Here is a 26,371-nt window from a genome sequence, read left to right as displayed (position 1 = left end):
CATCAGTAATGTGATCATTTTCCTAGTCCTCAGTTCAACAGCTTCCATCTTGGAATATGACTCAGGGTCAGTTCAAAGCATTCACTTGAGAGGTAAAGGCAGATACAATCTGTCACTCATTTTAGAATCCATACAAATGGTGGTTCTTTAATGAATACAGCAGAAAGAATTCCAAGACCCTGATCTTGTCCCACATTCTTCCTACTTCCCTATTCTTTCGAATCTTTAAGATTGACTTTCAGCATTCATTTACTATTGGTCTTACACAGAAATAGTCCTTTAATAAAGCCTATATTTTCTTTCACTTAACTTTCAGATGGGCTAGTTTTCAGAACATTCTTTCTTATAGAACATTACTGTAAGCTGCAGGAAAAAACAAACACGCTTGACTATGTTGAGATATTTCTACCAAATCTCCTAATGATCCAACCATTTAAATACATGATCTAATTTCAAGATAAAACAAAGTTAAGGGGCTATTTCACTACCACATAAGAAGGATTGCAAACTTCCAAGACAAGGATGGAGAGATTCATTCTGCCCCATACTCAAATTTTACTCAGTCAATTCCACCTTTTGGAACCTCTCATTTGCAATAAAACTTTAAGGAACATTTGTCTTTATTAATATTTCGGTTTTAAATCAATAAAGCTATGACTCAAACATATTTAAACAAAAAGAGAATTAACTTGTTTACTTAGATTAAAAAGGCCTAGGCAAGGGCTAGCTTTAGGCAAAATGGAATTGAAAGTCATTTATCTTTTCAACTTGTGGCTATGATTTCTTGGAGTTGGTCCATGTTCCAATAGCTCCCCTCAAATCCCAAGGTTGGGTCTAGATTAATGTACTCATTATTTTCTTTAGAGAAATAGAATACCTTAATTAGACAGGTCCTACATCCATACCCCTAGAGACAGAAGGAAAATAAAGCTTCACCCACACCATTATGGACTGTGAATAAGGGATGTGTGTTGGGTTTGGATGATGAATGCACAGCATCCATTTGAGCCTTCTTCTAAATATATTTCCCTTCTGCAGAGGCTGCAAAACTAAGTTCTGTATTCCACAAACTCTTTTACTAAGTTTTTGGAAGCAAATAGTATGTTGCCAATTATATGTACTTGAGAGAAGCTTAAAAGGAGGAAGTCAGGCAGAGGTGATCTCCCTGTTGCTTTTTAAAAATTTGTTTTCCCTCAAAAGCAGGGCACATAAATGGCAAGAGCAGTTGTGGTGGCTGAATATAATGTTTCAGCGTCTACTCATTAGCTGCCAAGAAGCTGTGAGAATGCTAGGTGTTACACAGGCCTTCTGATCCATATGATACTACAGCTTGTCCCAAATTTTATCATCTGACTTCAGCATGTCCAAACTCTCCAACAAATTTTTATTTCTATTTAAATAAGTTTTATTTTCACAAATAATTTGAGATTTACAAAAACATAGCAAAGAAAGTATAAAGAGTTCTGATATACCCACCTCCACACACATACAGATCTAATTCTCCCTATTATTAATATAATTACTATGGCATATGTGTTGTAATATATTAATCAATATTCATGCATTATTATTAACTAAGGTCCATACTTTTTTCAGATTCTCTCGGTTTTGACCTGATGGGGTTTTTCTTCTTTTTTTTTTTTTTTTTTTTCTGCACCAGGATTCTATCTAGGTTACCACATTCCACATTACATTTAGACTTCATATCTCCTTAGGCAACTCCAGGCTGTAAAAGTTTTTCAGATTTTTTATTTTTTGTTCTGATGAACTTAGACATTTTTTCAAGGGTACTAGTCAAGTATTTATGAGAATGTCCCTCAACTGGGTTGGGTCTGAAGTTTTTCTCATGATCAGACTGTGTGGTAATGTGTTTCAAGGAGGAAGATCAAAGATGAAAAGTGCCATTTTCATCACCTCATATCAAGCGTACATATAATCAACATGACTTACCACTGTTAATGTGGACCTCAATCATCTGGCTGAGATGGTGCTGTTAGATTATTTCCCATTCCTTTCATACTGTACTCTTTGGAAGGAAGCTCTATGTGTATCTCACACTTAAGGGGCAGAGAGTTATGTTCCACCTCATCGATGGCATTATGTATCTACACAAGTTATTTGGAATTCTTTTGCATGGGAGATTTTTCTCTTCTTCTCTTTTTAAATTATTTATTCAATAATTTATTTATATCAATATGGGCTGATAGATTTTATTTTATACTTTAGGTTACAATCCCCAGACTACTTATTAATTTTGTTGCTCAAATTGTCTAGCTTTGGCCTTTGGAAGCTCTTTCCTTTGTCTCCTGTACCCTTTAGTATAACCCATCAATGTAGGTTTTTGTTTTTAGTTTGTAATATTTATTTTTGAGCATTTTCTTATTTTATGGCACTATACATGCTCCAGGCCCATTTGTACATTTTTCTGCCAAATTCTAGAATCAGTCATTTCTCTAACAAGCCCTGGTTCCTTGTATTGGAAAATAAGTGATTTTAGAAACCAATATCTGGGCACCAACTGTGCTTATTGGTAGGGGGGTGTTGATGCTTCTAGGCCATCTGAGCTGAAAGATAAAGGAATTATGTGTGTGTATACTAACTCTTTCATATATCCATGTCTATAAATATTTCTCTATGTAACCCTCTGTATTAGTATTAAGCTAACCATGAGTTCAAACTGATGTCTCCAACTCTAGTCTATTACCACATGGATCATTTTAGTGTGTTCCAAAGTGGTAAAAATCACATGCTGGTACTTAAAAACCCAAAACAATTTAGGCCCGTGTTCTAACCACCATGCTTTGATTCATGGAGACCTTGGAGAGTGATTATTTGATGGGCACCCAAATTTTTGATGGGTAAAATTTTTAAAATGACAGTTTTCTTTTTAAAGTCTCTAGGTCTGAAGAAGAGAAACTTAACTTTTGTCACTTTTTTGGAGAGATGGAGAGTCACTTCTGTACCCAGTTCTCAACATGGCAAATTTACAACCCAGGACCCTTCAATAAAGAAGAATCAGTAAGCAAATGAGGAAGGCCCATAGATGATGCCACAAGAAAAATAACTATAAATATTCCTCCTGGATTTCAGTAAATGGATCTCAAGCAATTTAGCAAAGTAATGATACACTGGGGGAAAAGTAAGCTGAAATTTCAGAGACATAGACATAATCTTTGAGTTCATATTAACCAGAAGGATTCAAAACATGACTGTGCTTCAGTGGTGAGAAGATGAAATGATGAAGGTTAAATGATAGGTTGTGTTCTGGACTAACTCTGTATCCCAGAGGTTGTAATAAGAATATGCCTTGTGGGCACTTCTCTAGTTCTTGAATATATTAATATATTTACATAAGGCATACATGGCAACTGGAAGAATCCCGTATTTGTTATCTTAACTTTGAAGTAAGGTCTTTTGTATCAAGATCCAAGCATAAACCTCTCTGAATGAAACTCTTACCAAAATAGTTAAACCAAAAGCAACACTGGATTCCTAGAAGAATTATGGAGAGAAAAATATAAAAAGACTATTGAAAGATTCAGGGCTGGCAATTTCTATCACATTCACTCTGTTTACACAACTGAGTATCCTGTGTAAGAATACTTTAGGGCTTAGCAGATGATGGAACATCATGCCAAACTTGATAAAAATAGTATAAAAATTATGACTTCAAATGCAATTGGGTTTCTAGATACTAAAGGAAATTAATATAAATCCTGGCACTTGATATGCAGCAATTACTTTGGAGAAAAGAAACAGGCGGGGGAGAGAGAGAGAACAATAAAAACACCTTTTATCTGGCCAGGAGAGCAGGACTGTTTGGGTGTCTTGTTTCTCAGCTTTTGTCAACTCTCTGGCTCTTGAAACAATTTCTTCTGCTGGAGTCCTACCTCTCATTGCATTACTTCATAGATTTCACCATGTGGATAATTTTGCAACCAGCAATAGGATTTTACAGACAGGAAAACAAAATGGATCTGAGAGACTTGTTAAGACAAATATATTCCAGAAGATGGAAGATAATTCTTGCAAAATTTCAGGATCATGAAACATTGCTAAAATTATGGGGAATAAAGAGGGTTTTATGATTTCTCCTTCAAATTGAAAATCAAAGTGATGCTCTTTCCCTATTCTAACACTAACAAAGAGATAAGACCCCAGCATGTTTTAGTTAGACAAACATAAAATCTAACTCCAGAAGTGAAACGATTGTATTTTGGTGGTAACATGTTCTGCAAATGATTGCTTTCTTCAAACCCATTACCAAGTGAAACATATAAGTGCCAGCATTTCAAATGGGCTTAAATCAAGAGTTTCTCCAGCATTTTCAGTTTGCTGCTCTTGACACTTTGACCTTATCTCCTAACAGTTGCAATAGAAATAGAATTTGTGCTGCAAATATGTTAAACTCTTTTAAGAATATCAGAAGATAGGCCCCTAGAGTTGTAGAGCAAAGCTATGCCCTCTGTCTCAGTCAATTTGGGCTGCTATAACAAAAATACCATAGACTGGCTGGTTTAAACAACAATTTGTTTCTCACAGTTGCTAAAGACTGAGAAGTCCAAGATCAAGGTACTATATACTTTTATTCCTGGCCAGGGTTCCCTGCCCAGTTTGCAGAGGAACACCTTTTTTTTTTATCCTCGTATGCCAGGGAAAGAAAGAGGAGCAAGATCTCTTATATCTGTTATAAAGGCACTAATCGTAATTACCTCCCAAAGTCCCATCTCCAGAGAGTATCGCTTTGGGGGTTAGAGTTTCAACATATGAATTGGTGGGGGGGGCATAAACATTCAGTTTACAACATTCTTTGGCTAATAACTAGAAACATTTTCTTCCTTCCTACTAGATCCTGCAAGAAACTGAATATTGGAGGATAGTGCACCAAGTAATCATGCCCATTATTGACTAGGTGACCATCGACACACAAAGCCATGAATTAGTTGTGCACTGAAGCAGCACATGATGAAGCAGAAGTGGTATAGAAGGGATGGAGTTTATGATACTCCTGAGGAATATGAAAATGACATAGTCACATGGCCCACACCCCCAATGTACCTCCCTGAACAAATTTGCTTGTCTCTTCCAAACCCTTAAGCCCACACCAGTAACTTCATGGGCAGTTCCCCATGCCCAGCAGAGTGTGAGAACCTGATCTGCAAGTGGTTTCAAGCAATATACAGGTGCCAGGGGAACTCTGATGACTATCATTACAACCACACAGGAAAAATTCTGTCTGGAAGAAAAATCTTCCCAATGGCCAAAATATCATGTAGTCCACTTTACTTGGAAATGAAATCTTCAAGAAATAAGGAAACACACGATTTATTGGCTATAATTAACAGTTCGATTAAGTGAGCCAAAATTTGGAAGGATAATATAATAAGTACGATGACAAGAGGCTTGGGTAAGCTATGTGTGGATGGACTTTTTAACATGAACTAGCCTCTGAGAATATTTATGTTTCATATAAATTCTTATCGAACAGCACATAATGAGAGGGCTCCTTAAGTGGATAAAAATGATCCATTCTCAGATGTCATTCATCCCCCTCCAGCCACACCACTGCTGGTCAATATATCCATGAAATATGTAGTTACTGTCACAGGGATGAAAGTTGAACATGGTGCAAAACTTCTGACTTTCTAATCCAAGTTTATCTAGTCTCCCTTAATGCTAAACCCAATCTGGCAACAACAGAACTGAGGCTGATCCCCATCATAACACAAATTTTTAGAGATATTAGTAAATGATCTAATACCAGTTTGACTACATTGAGCCACTTTCATTATGTAGAAGACATCAAATTTCCTCATTAAAATAGTCACTTATTCTGGATGTATGTTTGCCTCGCATGCCTATACGCTTTTGCTAGAAAAACAATATTAGGACTAATAAAATTTCATATGTACATCTATAATATCTCATACAATATCATTTCTGAGCATTGATACCATATTGTAGAAAAGACCTGAGGCAAGGCCAACAGAAGCAGTGTTTCCTTGTAACCCAACACTCTGAAATAATTAGCCTTATAGAATAATGGAATAGACTACTGAAGACATAATTATGGCATCTTTTGGAAGACATCATTTTGCAGTCTTCGGGTCTTACTGCACAGGATGCAGAATCTACTTGGAACCACATATAGTATATTCTATGTTTCTCATAGCTCCATTTGACTGGCAACCAAGGTTTGGAAGGGTGAGGGCCACATCCATTATAGCTAATTATGCTCTCAAAAAATTATTGTCTTCTATTTCCAATGGCTTTGGATTTTTAATTTTTAATATGTAATGTTTCTATCAGGAGGTTAATAATGATTCAAGTGAACTGGAAGCTGAAATGTCACATTGCTATTTTGTACCTCTCACACCACTGAAGTAACACTCCAAACTATAGCTACTTTATAGTCACTGAATTTTGTTATCAAGGGATGTGGGGTTATTACTACAAAATGGAAATAAAGAGGAGTAAAATAGACCAACATGAAATCCTATTGTTATGGAGTAAACTGTGTGCCTAAAATTCATATGTTGAAGCCTTAACTCTCAATTAGGTATACTTGCAGATAGCATTTTTAAAGAGAGAATTAAGATTAAATTAGCTTATAAGGAATCTTAATTCTGTAAAATTAGTGTCTTTATAAGAAAAAGTAAGAGACACCAGTGATCTTTCTCTTTCTCTGCATGTGCAGAGAGGAAAGGCCATGCTGGGACACAGTGAGAAGATGCCCACAGCCAGAAAGAGGGGCCTCACCAGAAATCAGTGCTGATGGCACCTTGGTCTTGTACATCTAGCCTCCAGAACTGTGAAAAAACATAATTTCTGTTGTTTAAGCCATCTAGCCTGTGGTATTTTCTTAAGGTAGTCAGAGCTAACTAGTACACCTGTATAGGAAAGTTTTAATAATGGCTTAGAGTCAGCAGGAACGAACGTTTGGGCAACCCCATGAGCTATAGCTTCCCAACAATTTAGGTATTAGCTAAGAGCAAAAGGAAATTTTAATAGATGGCAGAGAAAGAAATCTATTATTGCTAACCACAGTCTAATATCTAGGTAAAGGAAAAAATAAGGCAGCTACCCATATTTATGTTCTGGCTCTGTGATGCATGTATTTATTTTTTCTTTCCTTTCTCCTTTATATCTTATAAAAGTTATGTTGGTAGTGATTTTCTTTATAATTGATTCCTTGAATTACAGAAAATTGAGATGAAATTGTGTCTTAAAAAGAATAAATGTTACCCAAAGATGAATGGAGTGATACATGTTATTGAGGTTCTTCTTTTGGGGACAGATTATATAAGTTAGGAGCATATTCTTTTGGGGGGGAGAGTTTATATAACGTAGGGGTATAGGTAAATGGATGTGTGTATAGATGTTGAATTACCAAAAGGAGAGTTACAAAAGATAAAGTAAATGCAATGGAAAGTTAACCTTCATTCCATACCCTTAATTGACTTTTGTGTTCAGAAGAGGGAGAAATGCTAAAAATTACATTCTCAGCCTCCGTTGCGCTGATCTTCTAAAGGCAAACTGGCTTCTGCCATTTATGTGTACCAGGGCAAGATTCCTAGGAGGAATATGAGATGGGAGATATCTTTCTGCTTTCTTTTTTTTTTTTTTTTCCTTAAAGAGAGGACACAAAATCCTGAACCTCAAAAGCCAACTATGGTGGTAGTTTTACTAACATTCATTGTTTAGCCACCAGCTTTGTTTGAGTTGAGAGGATTTGTGGTTATGTAACATTCTGATCCCTGAATCACAAGGGTAGTATGAACCTTGGACTCGATTATATTAAGAAAGCCCTCCTGACTCCAACTCCTCCATCCTTTCCATTGATGTTATAAGCACTTATTTTCCAGTATAAAACATACTTCTGCTTAAAAAATTCCTGGTGTTTCCTTTTCCTGCACAATCAACTAAATAACACAGGAATATTTTTCTCCAGAGGAAAATTGAGTTGTTGCAATGAGGAAAAAAAGAGGATTGGATACTGGGTAAAAAATGCAATTCAAATCAGAAATAAAATATATCTGTTATTGTAGTACCTAAGTGTGGTGTGATGTCTTATTAGTGAGAAAAACTCACACATTTGGCATCACCTTTTCTGATTAGGTAAAACAGAAAGTCACTCTGGAATGCTTTCTATATAGTCTGAGAAAAAAAATAACTTGAATAGCTAGTAGGTACTCATTGGCAAGGGTAAAGGGTACAACAAGAGAATGTCTTAAGAATGCCTGTGGATCTTTATATTCTTGGAATAATGTAGTTTCTCCCCCACCCAGGGAATGGATGGATAATTCACATGCAAGGCAAGGAGTTTCCTAGGAACAAGTGATAATATACACTGATCCTTCCATTTGAAAGTTTAACTGTATTATAATGTCCCAGATGAATTAAAATAACCCAGCTCAAGAGAAAGGCTCCCAATTTGCTCCAAAATAAATTCAAAACAAGAAGGCAGAACTGGTGGGTCCAGTCTCAAAACCTGCTCCTCAACAGTCAGGAATAGGACCAGGGATGTCTCTGGGTGGAGAGGAATGACAAGTATCCTGAAAATCTGGAAAGTTGATTTTTGATACATTTTTTATATAAATATTTTTTAAATGTGCCTCTATTTGTTCTTCAGTTGGAATTAAGCAGGTCTTAAGTCATATATCTTCAAGGATACTTAAGATTTCAGTTATCTATAATTAGAGAGTGATTTTGGCATTGAGACTAATAGTAATAACAATGATATTAATATCAACATGTGTAATATAGTCCTAACTTCTTTTGTGACTCTTGGGTCTCCCCCAGTCCTGAGCAGGAAATAGGATGGTCCTATTTAACTCCATGGGAGAGATGGAGAAGTGGAGGCAACAGGCAATGACTTACTTGCCTGAGGTCACAGATAATTAGTGAGAGAAGCAGGCAGAGCCCCCAGGTTTCCTGATCACCATCTCTGTGATCTCTTTACTGCACCATTTAGTTAAGAGGTCAGAATCTTTTTCTTGACATCTCTGACAATCCTTATGTTGCCACTTACTCACTGTGTGACCTTGGGGCAAAACAGTTAATTTCTCTAAGCCTCCAAGTCTTCCTAGGCTAAATGAATGAAGTCAATTGTCCATTTTTCCTTTAATATAATTTAATTTCTTATCAAGATAGTCTCTTTATCATCTCAATATATATCCCAAACATCCAACTTTCAAGCAAATTTTCCTGCTACAAATCTTGCCTACAATGTCTTTTTCCTTTATTACCACCAATACCGTAAATTTCTATCCATTTATTACTATGTTTCATTCAAAAACTATTTACTAGGCACCCATTATGGGTCCTGTGCACTAGTAGATATGAGAGCATACTCATATACTCATTCTACTTTCATAGAATTTCTAATCTGGTCACAGGAAGAGGTTAAAACACACATATGCTGGTATTATCCAAAGCACCAGTAGTAGCTTTTGGAAGAGAAGTGAGTAATTTCAGAATACCAGTCTTGTTTCTTTTATTCAACAGTATAATTAATATTGTTGAAAATAAAGCTATTTTGTTCTGTGTAGAATTATTAAAGTACTGAAATGATCTAAATAATTAACTGACACTACGTGCATAATTTTCAACCAGGTAATGATGGCTTTGTAAAATAAGGGAGTTTGTATCATATCATTTTTAGTTGATGAATGATATATTTCCTCTATTAGAGACATGGAACTAAAAATAACTGGGCAAGTTTTTAAAATATTAAGAAACAAAAAATTAAAAGCAAACAAAAAATAATGTAAACCAAAAGCAAAAAATGAGTCTACATTTTTAAATATATTTAAAATATTTATAATACTTAGAATAATTGATCTTTTCCAATAATTATATGGTTCCCACTTTTTTTTTTTTTTTGGAAACCAATGCCAAAACACATCACCAATGTATTTATGTCATGTCTCATGGTTTGCTGTCATTTCACATTTAATTGTATTGCCCAGAATGGTTTGAAATTAATAAAAATAATAGCAGCAGTTCTTTAAAATTTTAATTTCAGTTATTTACTTATAAAACATATATCTTAAATTTCAATGTTTTTCTAGTGATTACAATTTATAAATCAATAAAATAACAGATTTGTCTATACTTAGTGATTAGTTAGCAACTTATTGTATTTACTTTTGTAATGTAAATTTGATTTAATCTCCACTTACACAAAAATCTACGCTAAAACATGCCTCTTTTACCCACACAGTGCATATACAGTCATCTAAAATGGAAGGAAAATTTTCTTGAAAGAGGCAGATTTTTAAGTTGTAGGAAGTAATCAGGAGGCATTTGAATTAACTGTTTGATCTCTATCAATATATATGAAAGCAGCCAAAAAAGAAAACAAAGCAAATTATATACATATATATAAATAGTAAATATTTGTGTGTGTATATGCACACACACACAAATAGATGTGAGTAGGTATACATTATATAAGTAATTGGGGAAGGATGGGCAGTTTTTATTTATTCTATAGCCTATAATCAATAGGCTACCATTTCATTATGAACATAAAAGATGCACAGAAGGATTTAATTTTTGACCAATACATAAGATGAATGAAAAGTAATACACACTCCACATATTGAAGACATTTACTATGTTTTCATTGATTTTCCTTTTAATATTAAAATTGTGGCATGCAGAGACAGTGATCAAGTTATTTGGCAGTACTGTACCAGAAAGAATGGCCTGAAAAAACACAGAAATATTTTCTGTCTCTTTAAAACATCCCCGCTCCTTTTTGAGAACTAAAACCTGTATCCCTACCTCAGGCCAGTGGCTGGGGAGGGCAGGGTGATGTCTTTTGTTCCTTGTGCTATAGGAGATGGCTCAGTGGAACTGCTGGCCAAGGGCCTGGAGATCTGGGTGGGCCTCCCAGGACTGTCTTTGGAGGTAGACGGAACCCATCAGAATCATCAACCCAACCATACTTGAACAGCAATTGCCTAAAGCTGAATAGCCTCCCTTTAGAAACTCTGTATTTTTGCTTATTATTAGGATGGTGGCATTTCAGACAGGAATCTCCAACCTCCTCATTTGCCAGCAAATTAATAAACCTCCCTTTCCTTCTCCTCAAACCCATTTGTCCTCCTTCTTCTGATGCGGCCTTGGGGACAAGTGCCGAACTTTCGTTAACAGTACATGTGAATAAAAACAGGAGCTAGCCTCACTTTAGTACTAATACTATACCTCTTTTACCTTGGATTACATAAACCAAAATTGGTTGCAGAATAGTGAAGATTTCATACCGTAGATGATCTAAGATTTTATTAACACTGTATAAAACAAAACTAATTTAAAATTCAAAAAATCAAATAATTATTATATATATGTATTTACTATTAAGTGAGCGAATTATTCCCTGAGCAGTATCCTCAGCTCCCTTATTTCAGTGTTCTCTCAATCTCATCAAAATTCTTAATGCTGATCTCCAGATGCAAGCACTGCTGGAAATAATCACACAGTCAGATAATTGGTGCCACTGTGAATTTACATTTGCCAGCCTCAACTGAGCCCTTGATATTGTTTCTTCTAGTTCTATTTTCCTGTCTCCACAGGGTCTATTCTAAAACATCCTCCACTCTTCCCAAAACTCTGAAGTCTCCTTTTCTGATAACAATCCTGCCTCCTGTTCTTATCGCAAATGAGTTGAAAGCTCCCTGTATTTACAAAAGTCTGATTACTAGACACATGGATGTCCTGTTACATAGGAAATATTGTCTCTTGTACTATATTCTTTCACTCTAAATATTCTTCCTTTCCTTTCTTTCAAGAATCTTCTCTTTGTGAACTATCTCCATTTTTTTAGTTTCTGTAGACCCTCCCTGTCTACCATCTACATTAGCTTCTAAAGGTGTGTCTTCCACTTTAAATAGAGAATAAAACAAATTTTTTCTTGAGACCCTCCCACCTACTTTCAGCCATTGTCCTCTTTAGAGGTTCCCTGCAGTTGACTTGGTAATGCTCTACCTTTATCCCTCTTCAAGGAAAGATTTATTTTCTCTACTTCTGGGAGAGCTGTCAGCAGATGGCCTTCAGCTATGGCCTCATTAGGAATTGCCTCAGCTGCAGGAGAGCCTTCTCACTCCAAGGTTAGAACCTTTCTGGAGTGTCCCATATTGATGAAGGCCTGGACATTTTGGCTCTAAAGTTCCATGTAGGGTTGGCTTGGGACCTGAGAGATCTTGTATCACAGCTCCACTTCTCCCTCCTCTGTAGCTATTGATCCCAAGGACATTCCCTAATAAACAGCCTGCATGCTAAATTCTGTCTGTTTCATGTCTATTTCCCAGAGATTTCAAATTATAAGAGTTGGTGACAGATGTAGCCTGAGATTAAGCAATAATATCGGTTTGGGATTTGGATCACTTGTCATCCAGCTGGCACTGGAAGAGAACATAGATTCCTCCTCTCACAGGCAACTTTTTAATTGTTAAAATCTCACTGGTGGTGAACTGATATGTTATGTGAAAGGGAGTGCACCAGCTGGTACGATGCATCAGGTATTGAGAAGTATGGGGAAATAGAAACTATAAAAATGATATTTGATCACTTTTGTGAAATTCTTAAAGCTCTAGAATAATATAAATAAAGACTGGGAGTATTAACAGAAAATTCAAAGCCACAGGTGAAACAAGAAGGTTTGCTGGTAGTATACACAGAAAGTTTCATCTCCTGCAACATGAGGATGAAAAAACTAAGGAATTATTCAGGACTCTTATCTTCAGCAAAATCTGTTTCTGAAAGAGGCTAAACTCACTAAGGCAGATCTTTTTGCTACGAGGATGGCTCCCAGAAACATGTAGAAAATTATGGCCCATGTTAAGTGAGGATAAGATGACAGAATTGCCATGACAGATGGTGCAGGGAGAAATTAAAAGACCCAGGAAATGTTCATGTTGGAGTGAATGTACTATGTGAAACTAAAAACCCACCAGATGTCAGTTCCGTGGGAAGGCCTACAGTTTAGAAAGTTCACCAAGGTCACAGAGAACACACTGGTAAGAGGGCCACCAGCATCACTGAGATGTCACTGGTGCCTGCCATCTGCAAGCCAGGGCTGATGTTGAAATTTTGTTCTTGTTCTTGGCTTTTTGATATCAATGGGATAGTAAGATCTGGAGAAAACAGAGTATGTGGAAGTGATTAACTGTCAGAAGGCAGGTGGATTCATTTATTGTAAGGAGAAGCAAGGTTTGAGTGGCAGCCAAAGGGGCATAACCCACAAATAATGAAATATAGTCCTTTTATGGTAAAAATAGATGGAGCCTCCAGTAAAGGTGGCACTCAACTTGCACCATGGGAAGAACAAAAGATGGAATATTAGGAAGTTGTAGGCAGTCATCAATCATATTACTTTCCACATGGTAAATGATTAAAGCTTTGGCTAATGTGTTCTTCATTCTTACCAGGAAAGAGAATCAGAAATGGTTCACAATCATTGAACATGGATAACTGTACACGCTTATTGTTCCTGGCCAGGGCTATGTGAGCTCTCTCATGTTCTGTCCTAACTTAGTACAAAGAGACATTGGCCATCTGGATGTCCTGCACATCACATCCATGCACTGTGGCAGAGACATCATGCTAATTAGACCAGATGATCACAAAGTTTCTATCACATTAAATGAGTTGCTAAAAATATGCACTCCAGAGGGTAAAAGATAAACATCAAGAAATTTCAGAGGCCTGTCATATTGAAGCCTAGTGATGGGTCATTTTAGCTTCAAGTCTTCCTGTGGTTTTGTTCAAAGTCATAGTCAATACTGTATCATAGCCCATTTTTCCTCCTGCCCAACTCTGTTCTCCCCCATCCCTTCTTTCTACACGTGTTAATACCAAAGATATTCCAGAATAAATGTTCTGATAAGCTCAAAGCCTGCTTCCTGGGGAACCCCACCCATAATACATGCCACAGTCAAACTCTTTGTTTTTATCTTATCTCCTTATTGAACTCAAACTCACTGGGTAACTTCCTGCAATGTGACTTCATCACTTACCACTCTATTAAAAACTCTTATCAGGAATATGACCCATGACTCCTTTGTTAGTAATACCAGGACATTTAAGACCTTACCTAGACCTTTTAAATGTATCCAAAACAGTTAACTAACTCCTTTCTCCTTTTTAAAATGCACTATGACCACCCACTGCCTTGGTTTTCCTTCTACCTTTGATTGTTCCCTGTCAGTCTTGTTTTTAGGAAGACTTCTTGTGCTCTTCCTGTGCTATAAGCCTTCATATACATTAATATTCTTTGTAGCCACTATTTTCTTCTCAATTATACATTTTCTCAGAAGAATCATTTTCATTCCCATGTATTCCAGTAGCATTTACATGCTGAAGTTCCAGCTCTGTGGCTCCTTCCCTATGTAACAACCTACCTATGTCTGCACTTGGATATCTCATAAGTAGTTCAACTCATCAGGACCACAACTGAACTCATCATCTTCTCCCTCGTACTAGCTGCTCCTCTTTTTGTTTTTCCTGTATCAGTTGTATAGAAGACATTTCCTTGCCAGAAATTTTTCAGGCCAGAAAAACGGAGACGACACTGGCTCCCTGTCTCCATTACTGCCCTATCCCCGTCCACTGAATCACCCGTGCTGTCATTTCCACCTCTTAAATATTACTCTGTGAAATTGAAAAATTTTCTCCTTTCCCATTTCTTCTTTCTAATTTAACAAACAATCATCCCTCACTATCTGGTCTTTGCATTAATGAGCATTGACTTCCTCATTACAATCTGCAAACTGCCACCAGCTTGGTTCTTCTAAAACACAAATGAGGAAATGCCATACTTGTGCTTAAACCTGGACAGTGACCTCATGACAGCATAAACATTTCCTGGCTTGGCTGATGGGGTCTTCAAGATCTAGCTCCTCCTCCTTCTTGTCTACCTTCTTTTACCACTCTCCATTTACAGTCTCTGCATCAGCCATACTTAAAGACTTTGGGTTTCAGTTCTTTGAATATTATACTTTATCTCACCTACTGGGTCTTGCCAAATGCAGTTTGCTCTGCCTGGAAACACCCTAAATCCAAACCTGCCCTGACTCCTATGCTTTGATCCATTTAGTATTACTCCTGTGTCCCTGCTTCCAAGAAGGCTTTCCTTACCAAAGGCAGGTTTCCTTGACAATTCTCCCAGGATGATCCATTATTGTAACATCATAGCATTCTTCACTTTCTTGAGATTTCTTCTTTGTGTTTCTTCTCTGTTAGATAAAGAGTACCACCTCTAATTTTATAATCATGGTATACTCTGTACCAAACAATCTATATTTGTTAGGTTAATGAATTAATTATATATATGCTATTTCATTTCTCATGTCAGCATGTCCAGCTCTCAATCAAGGTTCTCCTAACTTCTCTATATCATGTCTTCTTTCTTTAAATTAGAACTTTAAAGACTATAAGACCTTTAAAAAGAGCAGTTGTTAGCTCTTGTGGCATTATTCTTCCAATACTACATAAATATTAATAGTAGGGAAGATTGTTTAAAGTGACAGCCAAAACCTCCAAAGGAGTGACACTCTGAGGCTATGATTTCTAGAATATAGGACAACAGCTGTAAACCTAAGCATATGCTAGCTAAAGATGGACACTTAAGAAGCATTTTAGAATGAACATACTCATTTCTTCTCCACATATTTTTTATTTAGTAGACTCAGATCTAATCTGTTATTCTGACAATCATGGACTTTGTGGTTATTTTTTTTCTTTGTCAATTTCTCTAGGCAAATATGAATGACTCAAATTTCAGACATAATCTAAATGTTAGGGGAATTAGGGCATTTGTCCTTATAAAATAAAACATGGCCTTAGAGTTACAGTGACTTTGCATTTTACTCTTTTGTAAGAAGATTGCACTGCCTCTTCTAGCACTTTCACAAAGAAATACAGATGTCACTGCCTGACAGCAAACCTAGCTCTGTGGTGGCCACAAGTGTCTCTGCAAGTCACCCCTCCCAACTGACCTAGTTTATTACACCTTCTGAGAAGATAAGCTATTCTTAGGGCACCCAGGTGCACTGATTGAGCAGGTTTTGAAGAGGCTTTTCTATCACAGGTTAGCTTGTGATTAATACGAAATATTGAGTTATTTCATCAAATTTGCTTCATAGAGATTTCTAAAAGGTCTGTTAGGAGTTCTTTTTTTATCCACTCATATCTAGGCCATGCTTCCCTATGAATACAGAATTTTGTAAAGTAAACTGAAGAGTGTTATTTACTGTTCTATATTAAGAATTTTTAACACGTTTATTGACAAGAAAACATTTCAAGACTTGACTGGGCTAGTTAGAAGTAGACTGGGACTAACTGTACTCATGATATTAAACTAAAATGAGTTTGATTGATTCCTCTTTAACAAAGTGCAAGAGACTCTCAGGCTGGTCAGAGGGAATTGAGCAAAGCTATTTATAAGACATGATGTTACTATGAATTGTCAGGAAGTCTCTCTTTAATGGGATGCACAACAGATACTGTATGTGTCTGTTTTTGACTTGTATCTGACACTGAATGTATTCTCTGTGGGTGGCATAGCACCCTATGGGCAATAGCTATGTACACAATCCATAACTCAAATAAATAATTAAAAGACCTAAAACTGCCTTATTAAGCAACACAGTGTCTCTTTTCTCCTTGCATTTTATATTGGAGAATTTCTGGAATAGACCAAAAGGAGAAAAAAATCTTTTCTCTTGTACCACACCCATTTTCTCACTCTGAAGTTATTTCTGGGCACCTTTCTCTTATGAAAAAAGAAACAAAGGAATTAAAAAAAAATACAGAAAGAATGTTCAAAAGCACTGTTAGAGAAGAAACATTCATTGATTTTGCATTGCTTCTCCTTCACGATGTCTTCCCTTACTTGTTTCAAATTTAAGTTTGAGTTTTGGCAATGGAGACTGTTAATATACAGAAAAGAGAACACATTATTTTTATGAATTGGGTATAAGAGGATAGCTGACTAGAGACATCCATCTCCAGATTGTCTCAGAAAGAAGGAAAAGTTTTAGATGGAAAAAAAATAAAAACACAGCCCAGATTTGATTCTGAGGGAAAAGTACCAGAATCTACTGGAGATGCCATGGGAAGAAGTTGCAGAGCAGAACAAGAAGGAACAAGATTTCAGCAGAGATCAACCCCCAAGAAACTTGGAACCCGGTGGAAAGTGGAGGTGGGGGCGTTTGTTTTTCCTCCCCTCCCTCTTCTGGCAGACTACAGGCTTCCGAACTGTGGGAGAGCTTCTCTGCCACCATGAGCCAAAAAGCTGCTGCCACCCGTGAATGGGGAGCTTCTCAAGAAGAAATCACCAGGCTGCCAGCCCCCTCGGGGTCAGTTCCCCTCACCACAGACCCAAGCTGAGGCAGCAGGCACCACACTGCTTTTCCAATCACTCTGTCCCTTTGTCCTCCCTAGGGAGTTTTAGCCCTTCAGTTTTCTTGTCACTGGTCCCCACATAAACATTTTCCAACTCCTGTCCAGACTGCAGTGGCCATAGGGGGTTGATTGGTCCCCCGGGGAACTATGTGATCCCAGACCTTGGACATTCAGGGCAGGCTGCCTTCAGGGGAGAGGAGAGTGCAGCCAGCCAGGGGAGCCCCTGGGGACAAAGGGGACCAGAGTGTCAGCTCTATTCCATTCAGACTCTTCTCCTCCTCCTCCCCTCCCCTGCCCACAGCTGATGCAACTGTGGCAGTTTCCACATCAGCAGGGGTGCCCCAAGGGGTGATTGAGCCAGAGCTTGCAAGAGAGGCTGCTTCCCCTTTATTAGTGCCCCCACAGAACCAAGGCTTCCACAAACATCACGTATTCTCACTAATAAGTGAGAGCTAATCAATGGTTATGCATGGTCACAAAGTGGTGTAAAGGACACTGGAAACTAAGAAGGGGGCAAGTTGGTTGGGGGGTGATAAATAAAAACTTACCTATTGGGTACAACCATACACTATTGCCATCATGGGCACACTAAAAGCCCTAACACTTCAGCATCAGGCAATTCATCCATGAAACAAGAACATTTGTACCCTCTAAAATTTTGAAATAAAAATAACAACAAAAAAAGAATAGAAGGAAAGAAAATAAATTGGATATAGTAAGGGGCTGAAAACCCAGATTTATGGGATGTCTACCATGAATACGGCATTATGTTTTCTGTCTCATGTAAAAAATATTTAATTAACTTCTCACAAAACCTTATGAAGCAGATACAGTTCTGCTTATCTTACAAATGAGCTAAATAAGGCTCTGAGAATTTAAAAGACTTGCCCAAGGTCTCTCATCTACTGAGTGGCAAATCATAGATTAGCATCAGGGCTGCCTGAGTGTTTGTAAAATTTGTCTTTAAATTTCTTTCATGCACTGTTTCCCACTTCTCTCTTGAATACATAAATAAAAGATAATCAGAAACTATATTTTTGCATTTTTGCAAAAACAATAACTAAAAAAGAACACTTTCACAAAATTAGCTCACAGAAGTAATGGCAGATGTATTTTTACTGATTAAGAATTTGAGACAGGCGCGCTAATTTTCTCTAGGACTCTCAGAAGTTAAGGTCTATGATGACCATGCCTCATTGCTTTCCATTTGAAATCCAGCCATTTCTTCTACACTATGCTGCTTAATGCTTATATTTAAATGTTTTTTTAATTACAAAACATTCAGCCTTTCCTTGGCATCAGATATCATCTTGTATGTGTTAAACTCTTCCCAAATTGGAATATGAGCATTTTGGGTAGAAGGAAATTGCAGAAGAGGGCATATTTATTTATACCTCAACAAATTTTAAAATGTGTAGTCATTTCTGGACACTACATATTTTAGTTGCATCTAGAATGTAATCTTGTTTTACTCACATTTTAAAATTTTCTAAAACACGCCTTGCCCACTGGTAGATATTGTCACACAATTCAAATTAGTTACGGTGTCAATGACTTTTAAAAGAAAATTATAGTTTAAATTATATACTTTAAAAAATAGACCTTTTAAAAATTATTAGGTTTTATGGGCTGTTTTAATTATTTTAATCTTGCATTTCAGCATAGAAATCTTCTCCACTGCCAAGTTAAATCTTCAGAAGAAAATGAAGATAATTATCTTTTTATATTGTATGAAAATTAATGATATCATCAACACTTATTATATAAGTACTTTCAAGAAGTTAACCCATTGCAGTGTCTTAATTTGAAGTAAAAAGCTATTCAAACATTTGCCTATGAGTATATAATTAGAATTAAAGTAAGGTTTTCCCTTTATGTTATATGCTTACATAAGGCATTCCAAAGGAAAAATAATGTGAACTAATGCATAAAATTCACGAACTAAGAGGATTTTACTATCTTGGCTCCAGTTTCTCACCTCAAGCAGAATAAATTAAATTTCAATATTTAGGTGAATAAACAATAGACACACATATGATAAACATATTTTCTCAACCAAAAAGTAGGGGTAGGACAAAGTGTTGCACAGAGACTCCGGGAGTCTAGTGCTTTCATTGCCATTATTGCAGCTTTCTCTCTTTGAATGCCTGCTATACAGACACTGTCATATACACTTTCACTACTTTTCTCCAATGTTTCATCACTATTTCAAATTTGGTATTATTATATCTTCTTATATATGAACAATAGACTCATATATAAAGTCTAGATATATGGAGTCTAAAATGTGTCAAATATCTTGTCTGAGATGACATAGCACAATAAAATGTGACTGGAGATTCATTTCTGGGCTTGCTTGGCTCAAAGATTATTTTTTTCCTCTAGATTATAATTCCAGTATAAATCTGGAAATTGTCAAAATTAAACTTTATTCCCCACATTGTGGCATTGTCCTACTTTTTAACCGTGTTTTTTGGTGGTCCCTTCAGGCAGCATTAGATTCAAGAAAGAAATATACCTTATCATTAAGCTTAGAGAACTTAATGGGTGTTTCTTCCTCCAATAGTATTCTCTAAAACAAAGAAACAACAACAAAAACACAGGAATAAAAGAAACTGAGAGAACAATAATAAACGGTTAATACCATATATTGTACAGTTTTCAAAGCATAAGTAAAGAAGGTTATTTTGGAGGTTTGATTTTCTACCATCGAACTCCACGTTTACATCATGTCCATTCTTTAAAGAGTGATTATTCTCTTTCCATCAAATGCTGTCCATGCATATTTTGTTCAGGGTTGGAATTTGCTTTACAAGCTGCTTGCTGGTGTCTGAGGACACCGGTGCTCAAGGCTCTCTAGTCCATTTCACCTAAGTGGCCTGTGCCTCTCTGGCAGCCCGAGCTCTGCTACTAATACAGCGGCTCAGCTGGCATCCCCACACATAGCTAAGGGCAGGGCAGCCGTGGGGGGTTGGATTCTGGAACTTTAGGGAAGAATTAAAAATGTTGCTTAATGTTTTGCTTTGCTTTTAATATTACTTTGTTGTTGTTTTGCTTTGTTTTTCCTGTTCTGATTGGCTTTGGTTTTAAAACTTACCATTAAGCACCTTGGCAGAGTTTATTTTTTGGAAGCTTCCAGTTTTTCTCTTCCCTATACTCAAAATCCTTGGCTTCACTAACACATCCTGAACCCTATGCTTAACTAACTCTCCTTCATGTTTGGAAGAGATGGTAAATGTGTTAGTTAATATGGTACCCAAAAAAGATGGAAAAATGACAGCAGTAGCATTTCAATATTTAACTTCTCTGTAACTATCATCTGTATCATCTTGATACTATCATCTGTAATACCTCCCTCTTTTAAACTTGAATTTCTGAACCCATTTCTTGAAACTTGTAATAGGCAGAATAATGCCCCCTCCAAAAACAACTCATTACCTAAAACCTATGAATATACTATTAACTTTCACAGCAAAAGGTATTTTGCATATGTGATTAAATAAAGGATCTTGAAATGAGGGGATTATCCTAGGTTACCCAGGTGAGCCCAATCTAGTTATATGCGTCCCCAAGAGTACAGAATCTGTACCAGTTGTGGCAAAGGGAGATGGGCCTCGAGGAGAAGGGTCAGAGAGATGCAGCACTGCTGACTTTGAAGGTGGAGAAAGGAGCCACAAGCCAAGGAATGCAGGTGGTCTCGAGAAGCTGGAAAGAGCAAGAAAATGGATTTTCCCCCAGAGCTCTTGGAAAGGAACACAGCCTTGCCAACACCTTGATTTTAGCCCAGTGAGACCCATTCTGGATTTCTAACTTACAGAATTACAAAACAATAAATGTGTGTTGTTTTAAGGTACCAAGTTTGTAGTAATTTGTTATAGCAGCAATAGAAAACTAATATGCTAATCTTTCCCTTTTAATAAAGAATAAGGATAATACCTTTTCCTGGTTTTCCTACTGCTTTAAAAAGTATTTTTCTTCTGTATCACAGACTCTTCTTTTTTCATCCTTATTTATTATCTGTAAGGAGTTCTATAATGATTTTCTATTGTACCACTTCATATGGGATATTCTCTCCAGTGCCGCACAATCTGCTAAAGCTATTGAATGTCTATGCCTGGCCCTAAAAGACCACACCAGCATGATTTCAGACAGCCTGTAGGGGATCATACCTAAGGAAAATTGCCAGAGGTACCTTGAATTTAGTTTGTTCTGAATCAAATTCATTATCTCTTGCAAGGACCACATTTCTACTCTCAAATCACTCATTTCTTGAGTTCCCTAAATTGTGCAGTTGTATTTTAATCTACCTACTTCGATAGTGTAGACATTCCTCTGCTTCTTAATATAACCCTCTCCCAGAAAAATCACAGTCATTCAATCATTTCTAACACCGAAATACAACTCTTCACCACTGTCACTGACCTAATTTGGGGTTGTTGTATTTCTATGCTAAACTATTGAAAAACAGTATATGATGATGTTTTATAGTGAATAGAATTATTCTTTTTTCAAATGAATGCCCACCATATGCTAAATACAAGGATGCATGTGGATTGTGTGTATGGGAGGTGGATGTTATCTTGTTGTGGACTTTATATTCTCTAAGGAAAAGTATTGAATTGATGTTGTGGAACCTCAATGTGATTAAGTTCAGATTTCAAGATATCTGGGTGATCCTGATTGACAAGTCCAACTGATCAGACACATGCTCATATTTGCAGAATCATCAATAATTTTTTATGACTTTTTAAAATTTCCACAGTAATACTTATAGACTTGCAAGTACTCATCCAAACTCATCCAATTCTTAAATATGAAACTATGGCTCTAATTGCAGTGTTCCATGATATATTTAAGCAAAGCTATGCAAAATGTCACATTGAACTCTAAAAAATTAAAATGTTAATAATTTTTATGAATAATTGCCTAATTTGCACATTCTGGGGTTTAATTTGAATGCTGTACTGATTGTACAAGCCTTTGAATAATTCATGCATAGACCTTCTCCATTACCCTGACAATCAGAGTTCTACATTGGTTCCAAAAAGCTGCCTTATGACAATACTATCTACTATGATTGGGGATGTAATACTACATTAATTATTTTTTAGGAAGAAAAAGAAATGAAGGAGAGTACCTGCAGAAAATTAAGTGACAAATTTCTGTTTCAGGTGACCTTTGTAAAAACATACATAAAGATATCTTTGTCATTTCTTTTTCTACTTATCTTTTCTGTCTAGTGACCTTATGAACACTATAAATGTGTATGTAAATTTCTTCATCTAACAGAGGACTCAAGATAAAAATCTTGACAACACAGTTTACTGTGTAAGATATAATCGCAGTTTTTACTCTCTAGTGGGAGAAGTCTACTTAAGCTGTTGCAAATTAGATATACTGTACAGCTTTGGAAAGATTCTCAAAGTCAGGCCAATAAATGCATATATAATTCCAAAAACCCAGCTGTCAGATCCCAAACAATACCCTCAAATTTATCTTTAGAGGTAATTGGCTTTGCCAGTAATCTTCTCATCACCTAGGCATGATATTTTTAGCATAGCAGAGACACCCTTGCACCAACAGAGATCTACATTCCAGAGAAGTATGATCCCCCCAAAAAATTTAATTCACTGGAACACTGTATTGAAATCTTTTACAGATATCATGGCCTAGCTCAGTGGTTAAGAGTAGAGGCTTAGAATTAGACTACCTGGGGTAAAATCATACTCTGTCCCTTACTTGCTCTGAGATCTTGAGTAAGTTATTTAACCTTACTCTAAACTCTAGTTTTCTCAAATGCAATAGTTGGAGGATGATGGCATTAATATCTGCTGTATACATCTTGTTTAGTTGAGAAATATATGAGAGACCACATATTAAATTAGCATACTATGAAAGATATATTAAGAGCTAAATAAAAGCGATCTTTTATTTTCTTTATTAATGTTCACATGCATTACCTTTTATCTTTTAATTCTTTGATTTTGCAGATGGAAAATGGTCTGAAGAATTGCAGCCCTTTCTTACTTAGTAGTTCTTGATGTGACTGACCATGAAATTCACGTGGACACTTTCAGCCTCCCTCACTTCTTCCCTACCCCTCCAATTCTGATTCCGTACGTCTTGAATGACGAATAAAGAATCTGTGTTTTTAAAAAATGCTTTCAGTTGATTTTCCTAATCAAGCACATCAGGAACCCTTTGCTTTTTACCATGAGTTTTCACCCTGGGCTGCAGGGGAACCATAAACATCTTAAACATGTTTGTGAAATCTTTGGTAGTTTGGCATTTGCTCATTTTCTTAGGAAAAAAGGTTTATCAAATTTTATCTGTTAAAATGTAAAGACAATATTTTAAATCTACTATGTCTATGCCTGGATAGTCAGACAAAGAGAGCACCACAAACTTGGGATGAATGAATTTGATGTCCTGTATGAATTGTGTCTACTAAATGGTGACTGTTTTTCAGTCTATATCAAGGGACGGTATGATAAATAGCACCATAAGCTTTATTTCTTTAACAAATTAATGGTGTTTTTTCAAAATCATGTCACTGAAGTAATTTCTTGTTTTAGGATTAAGAATAGATTATTTTCTTTTAAATGTTAGGTTTGTGTTACATTATGGGCATTGTGAAACTTTTTTTTTTCCTTCAGCAAAATCCACCACTAGCAAATCAATACATTGGAAAGTGTTCATTCACCAAGTCCTCCTCTCATTTGTCTTTCTCCTTGACTCCATCATCCATTTATTGTCCATTTTATTTGGTCTCATTATACACCTTAAAACTTCTCTCAAATAGAGCTGGGCAGTGGCTCAGGTTTGTAATCCCAGAGCTTTGGGAGGTCAAAGTGAGAGGATTGCTTGACCCCAGGAGTTCTGGACCAGCTTGGGCAACATAGAGAGACCCCCGTCTCTACAAAAAAATTATTTTGTTTTGGCATAAATAGACCAAAGTAAATGAGAAAAATAAAGACATACAATAAAGACAGATAAACGGCACAAAGACACAGAGAAGACAGAAAGAAATGGAGGGAGTGAGGGAGACAGAGAAAGAGATATCATTGAGGAATAAAGATGCAGAAAAGTAAAGGAGAGGAGAAAGAAATGGATACAGTATCTGTTTCATATACAAACTACCAACAACAAAAAACTAATAGAATTTAACTGGTAGTCTAGCCCTGGTTATAAACACATTTTTGAAAAAAGAGAAGTATGGTATAGGTGTCATGATTATAATCATACAAATGCCATTATTTCATATGCATCTATTGCTGGGAGCAAGTCTCTTCCTCATTTTATTTGAAAATTTGGCTTATAATATGCAGTGATCCATCATCTGTAAGAGAAATGTGCAGAAAGATAAATTGTACAGTGGCCTGACAAATCTTATTAAAGCAACACATAGAAGAGGAAAAATTAACAGCTAATCCATTATAAATGTCAAATCCACAGTGCCACTTTCTTCATAACTATTGTATTTCCATTTCTTTCTCATTAATCCTTAGTCCTTATAAAATAGTCTTCATTGGTTGATCAGTCATGCTGTATATCCACAGACTTCTAATCAAATATGTCACTATTACCTTTAACTTAAAAGCATTATTGCAAAAAGTCAGTGAAAATTTTGTTTGTTTCCAAAAAAAATGGACAAATGTACACCTAAAATTAATCATATTGGTCTTTTAAGTAAGAGTATTAAGGAAAAACCTTATATCATTTTTTTCTATTTTAGACCATATAATTGATTGGATTGGCAGAAGTAGAAAAGGAAGTCACGATATTAATATCTACAGAATGTTAATAAACAAATAACCTACTCTATATTTGCCAGATTCTTTAGGGAGAAGTGTGATATTTAGATAATGAATAGAGTAGTCTATTTATGGATGGTGATTATAAGTTATGACTTTAGTTTTTCTACACAGCACTTTTTTTCATTCTCCTTCTTTTGGATCTGTTGAGAAATAACCTGTTCCCCATACATGTAAGGATATGACAGAGAAAGAAACAGATTCAATCAAGATTTCTTCCCAAGTATAGTAGATTAAAGACAGTCACAAATACTTTGCCACTGTACCCATTGAGAAGTGGAATTTAATTTCCAGTCTCTTGAATTCGGGTTGGCCTTAGCAATTTACTTGACCAATAGAATATGGCAGAGGGGATGCTCTTCCAATATCAGGCCTAGGCTTTAAGAGGACTGACAGCTTCCCCATTGTTTTCCTGGAGCCATGAGTGAGTATATAGGAAGGCCAACTACCCTGAGGTTGCCATTTTGTGAGGAAGCCCCAACTACATAGATATTCCGTATGTAAACACTACACTGACGTTCCCATCCAAGAGAAGGCTTCTAGCCATCCTTACAAAGATAGCAGATATGGGCATGAAACCACCTTGGATTGTCCAGACTAGGTGATCAGTCAGCTAAATGCTACCAATTAACCTCTGTTAACAGCACTTGGAATAGATTTGTCTAGGCAATTTTTGCCCATATTTATGAGACATAACATTGTATTATATAACTAATGTCTTGTTTTATGCTATAATGTTTTGTGGTAGTTTTTACATTAGGTTTGACCTATGGATGCTGAAAGCAAGAAATTTTCTTTCTGCTAGAGTTGTTAAATGGAGATTGCATGAACAAGCAGCAATCCAGCTGGCTAAAGCCATGCCCACCTATTGACTTCAATGTGATATGACCCAATAAATTAATTTGGGTTTTAGTTTTCACAAAATAAGCCTGTTTGATTTTATTTCTAGTATTTGCAACTTTAAATAATATGGTTTCCAAATCATTCTGATAATCAGTTAAAATCTCAAATTTGCTAGTAATAGTAATAACTTTCTAGTGGTTAGAACTTCCAGTATCCTTGGTTTACAAATACATGGATCAAAATAATACATTTAGGAACAATTTGATGTCAAAAATAATGTGGGAAATTTTATTGAATATACA

This window comes from Lemur catta, chromosome 5, assembly GCF_020740605.2.
Source record: "Lemur catta isolate mLemCat1 chromosome 5, mLemCat1.pri, whole genome shotgun sequence".
NCBI classification, from domain to species: Eukaryota; Metazoa; Chordata; class Mammalia; order Primates; family Lemuridae; genus Lemur; species Lemur catta.
The sequence above is the reverse complement of the archived record's forward strand: the minus strand, read 5'-3'. Positions refer to the sequence as shown.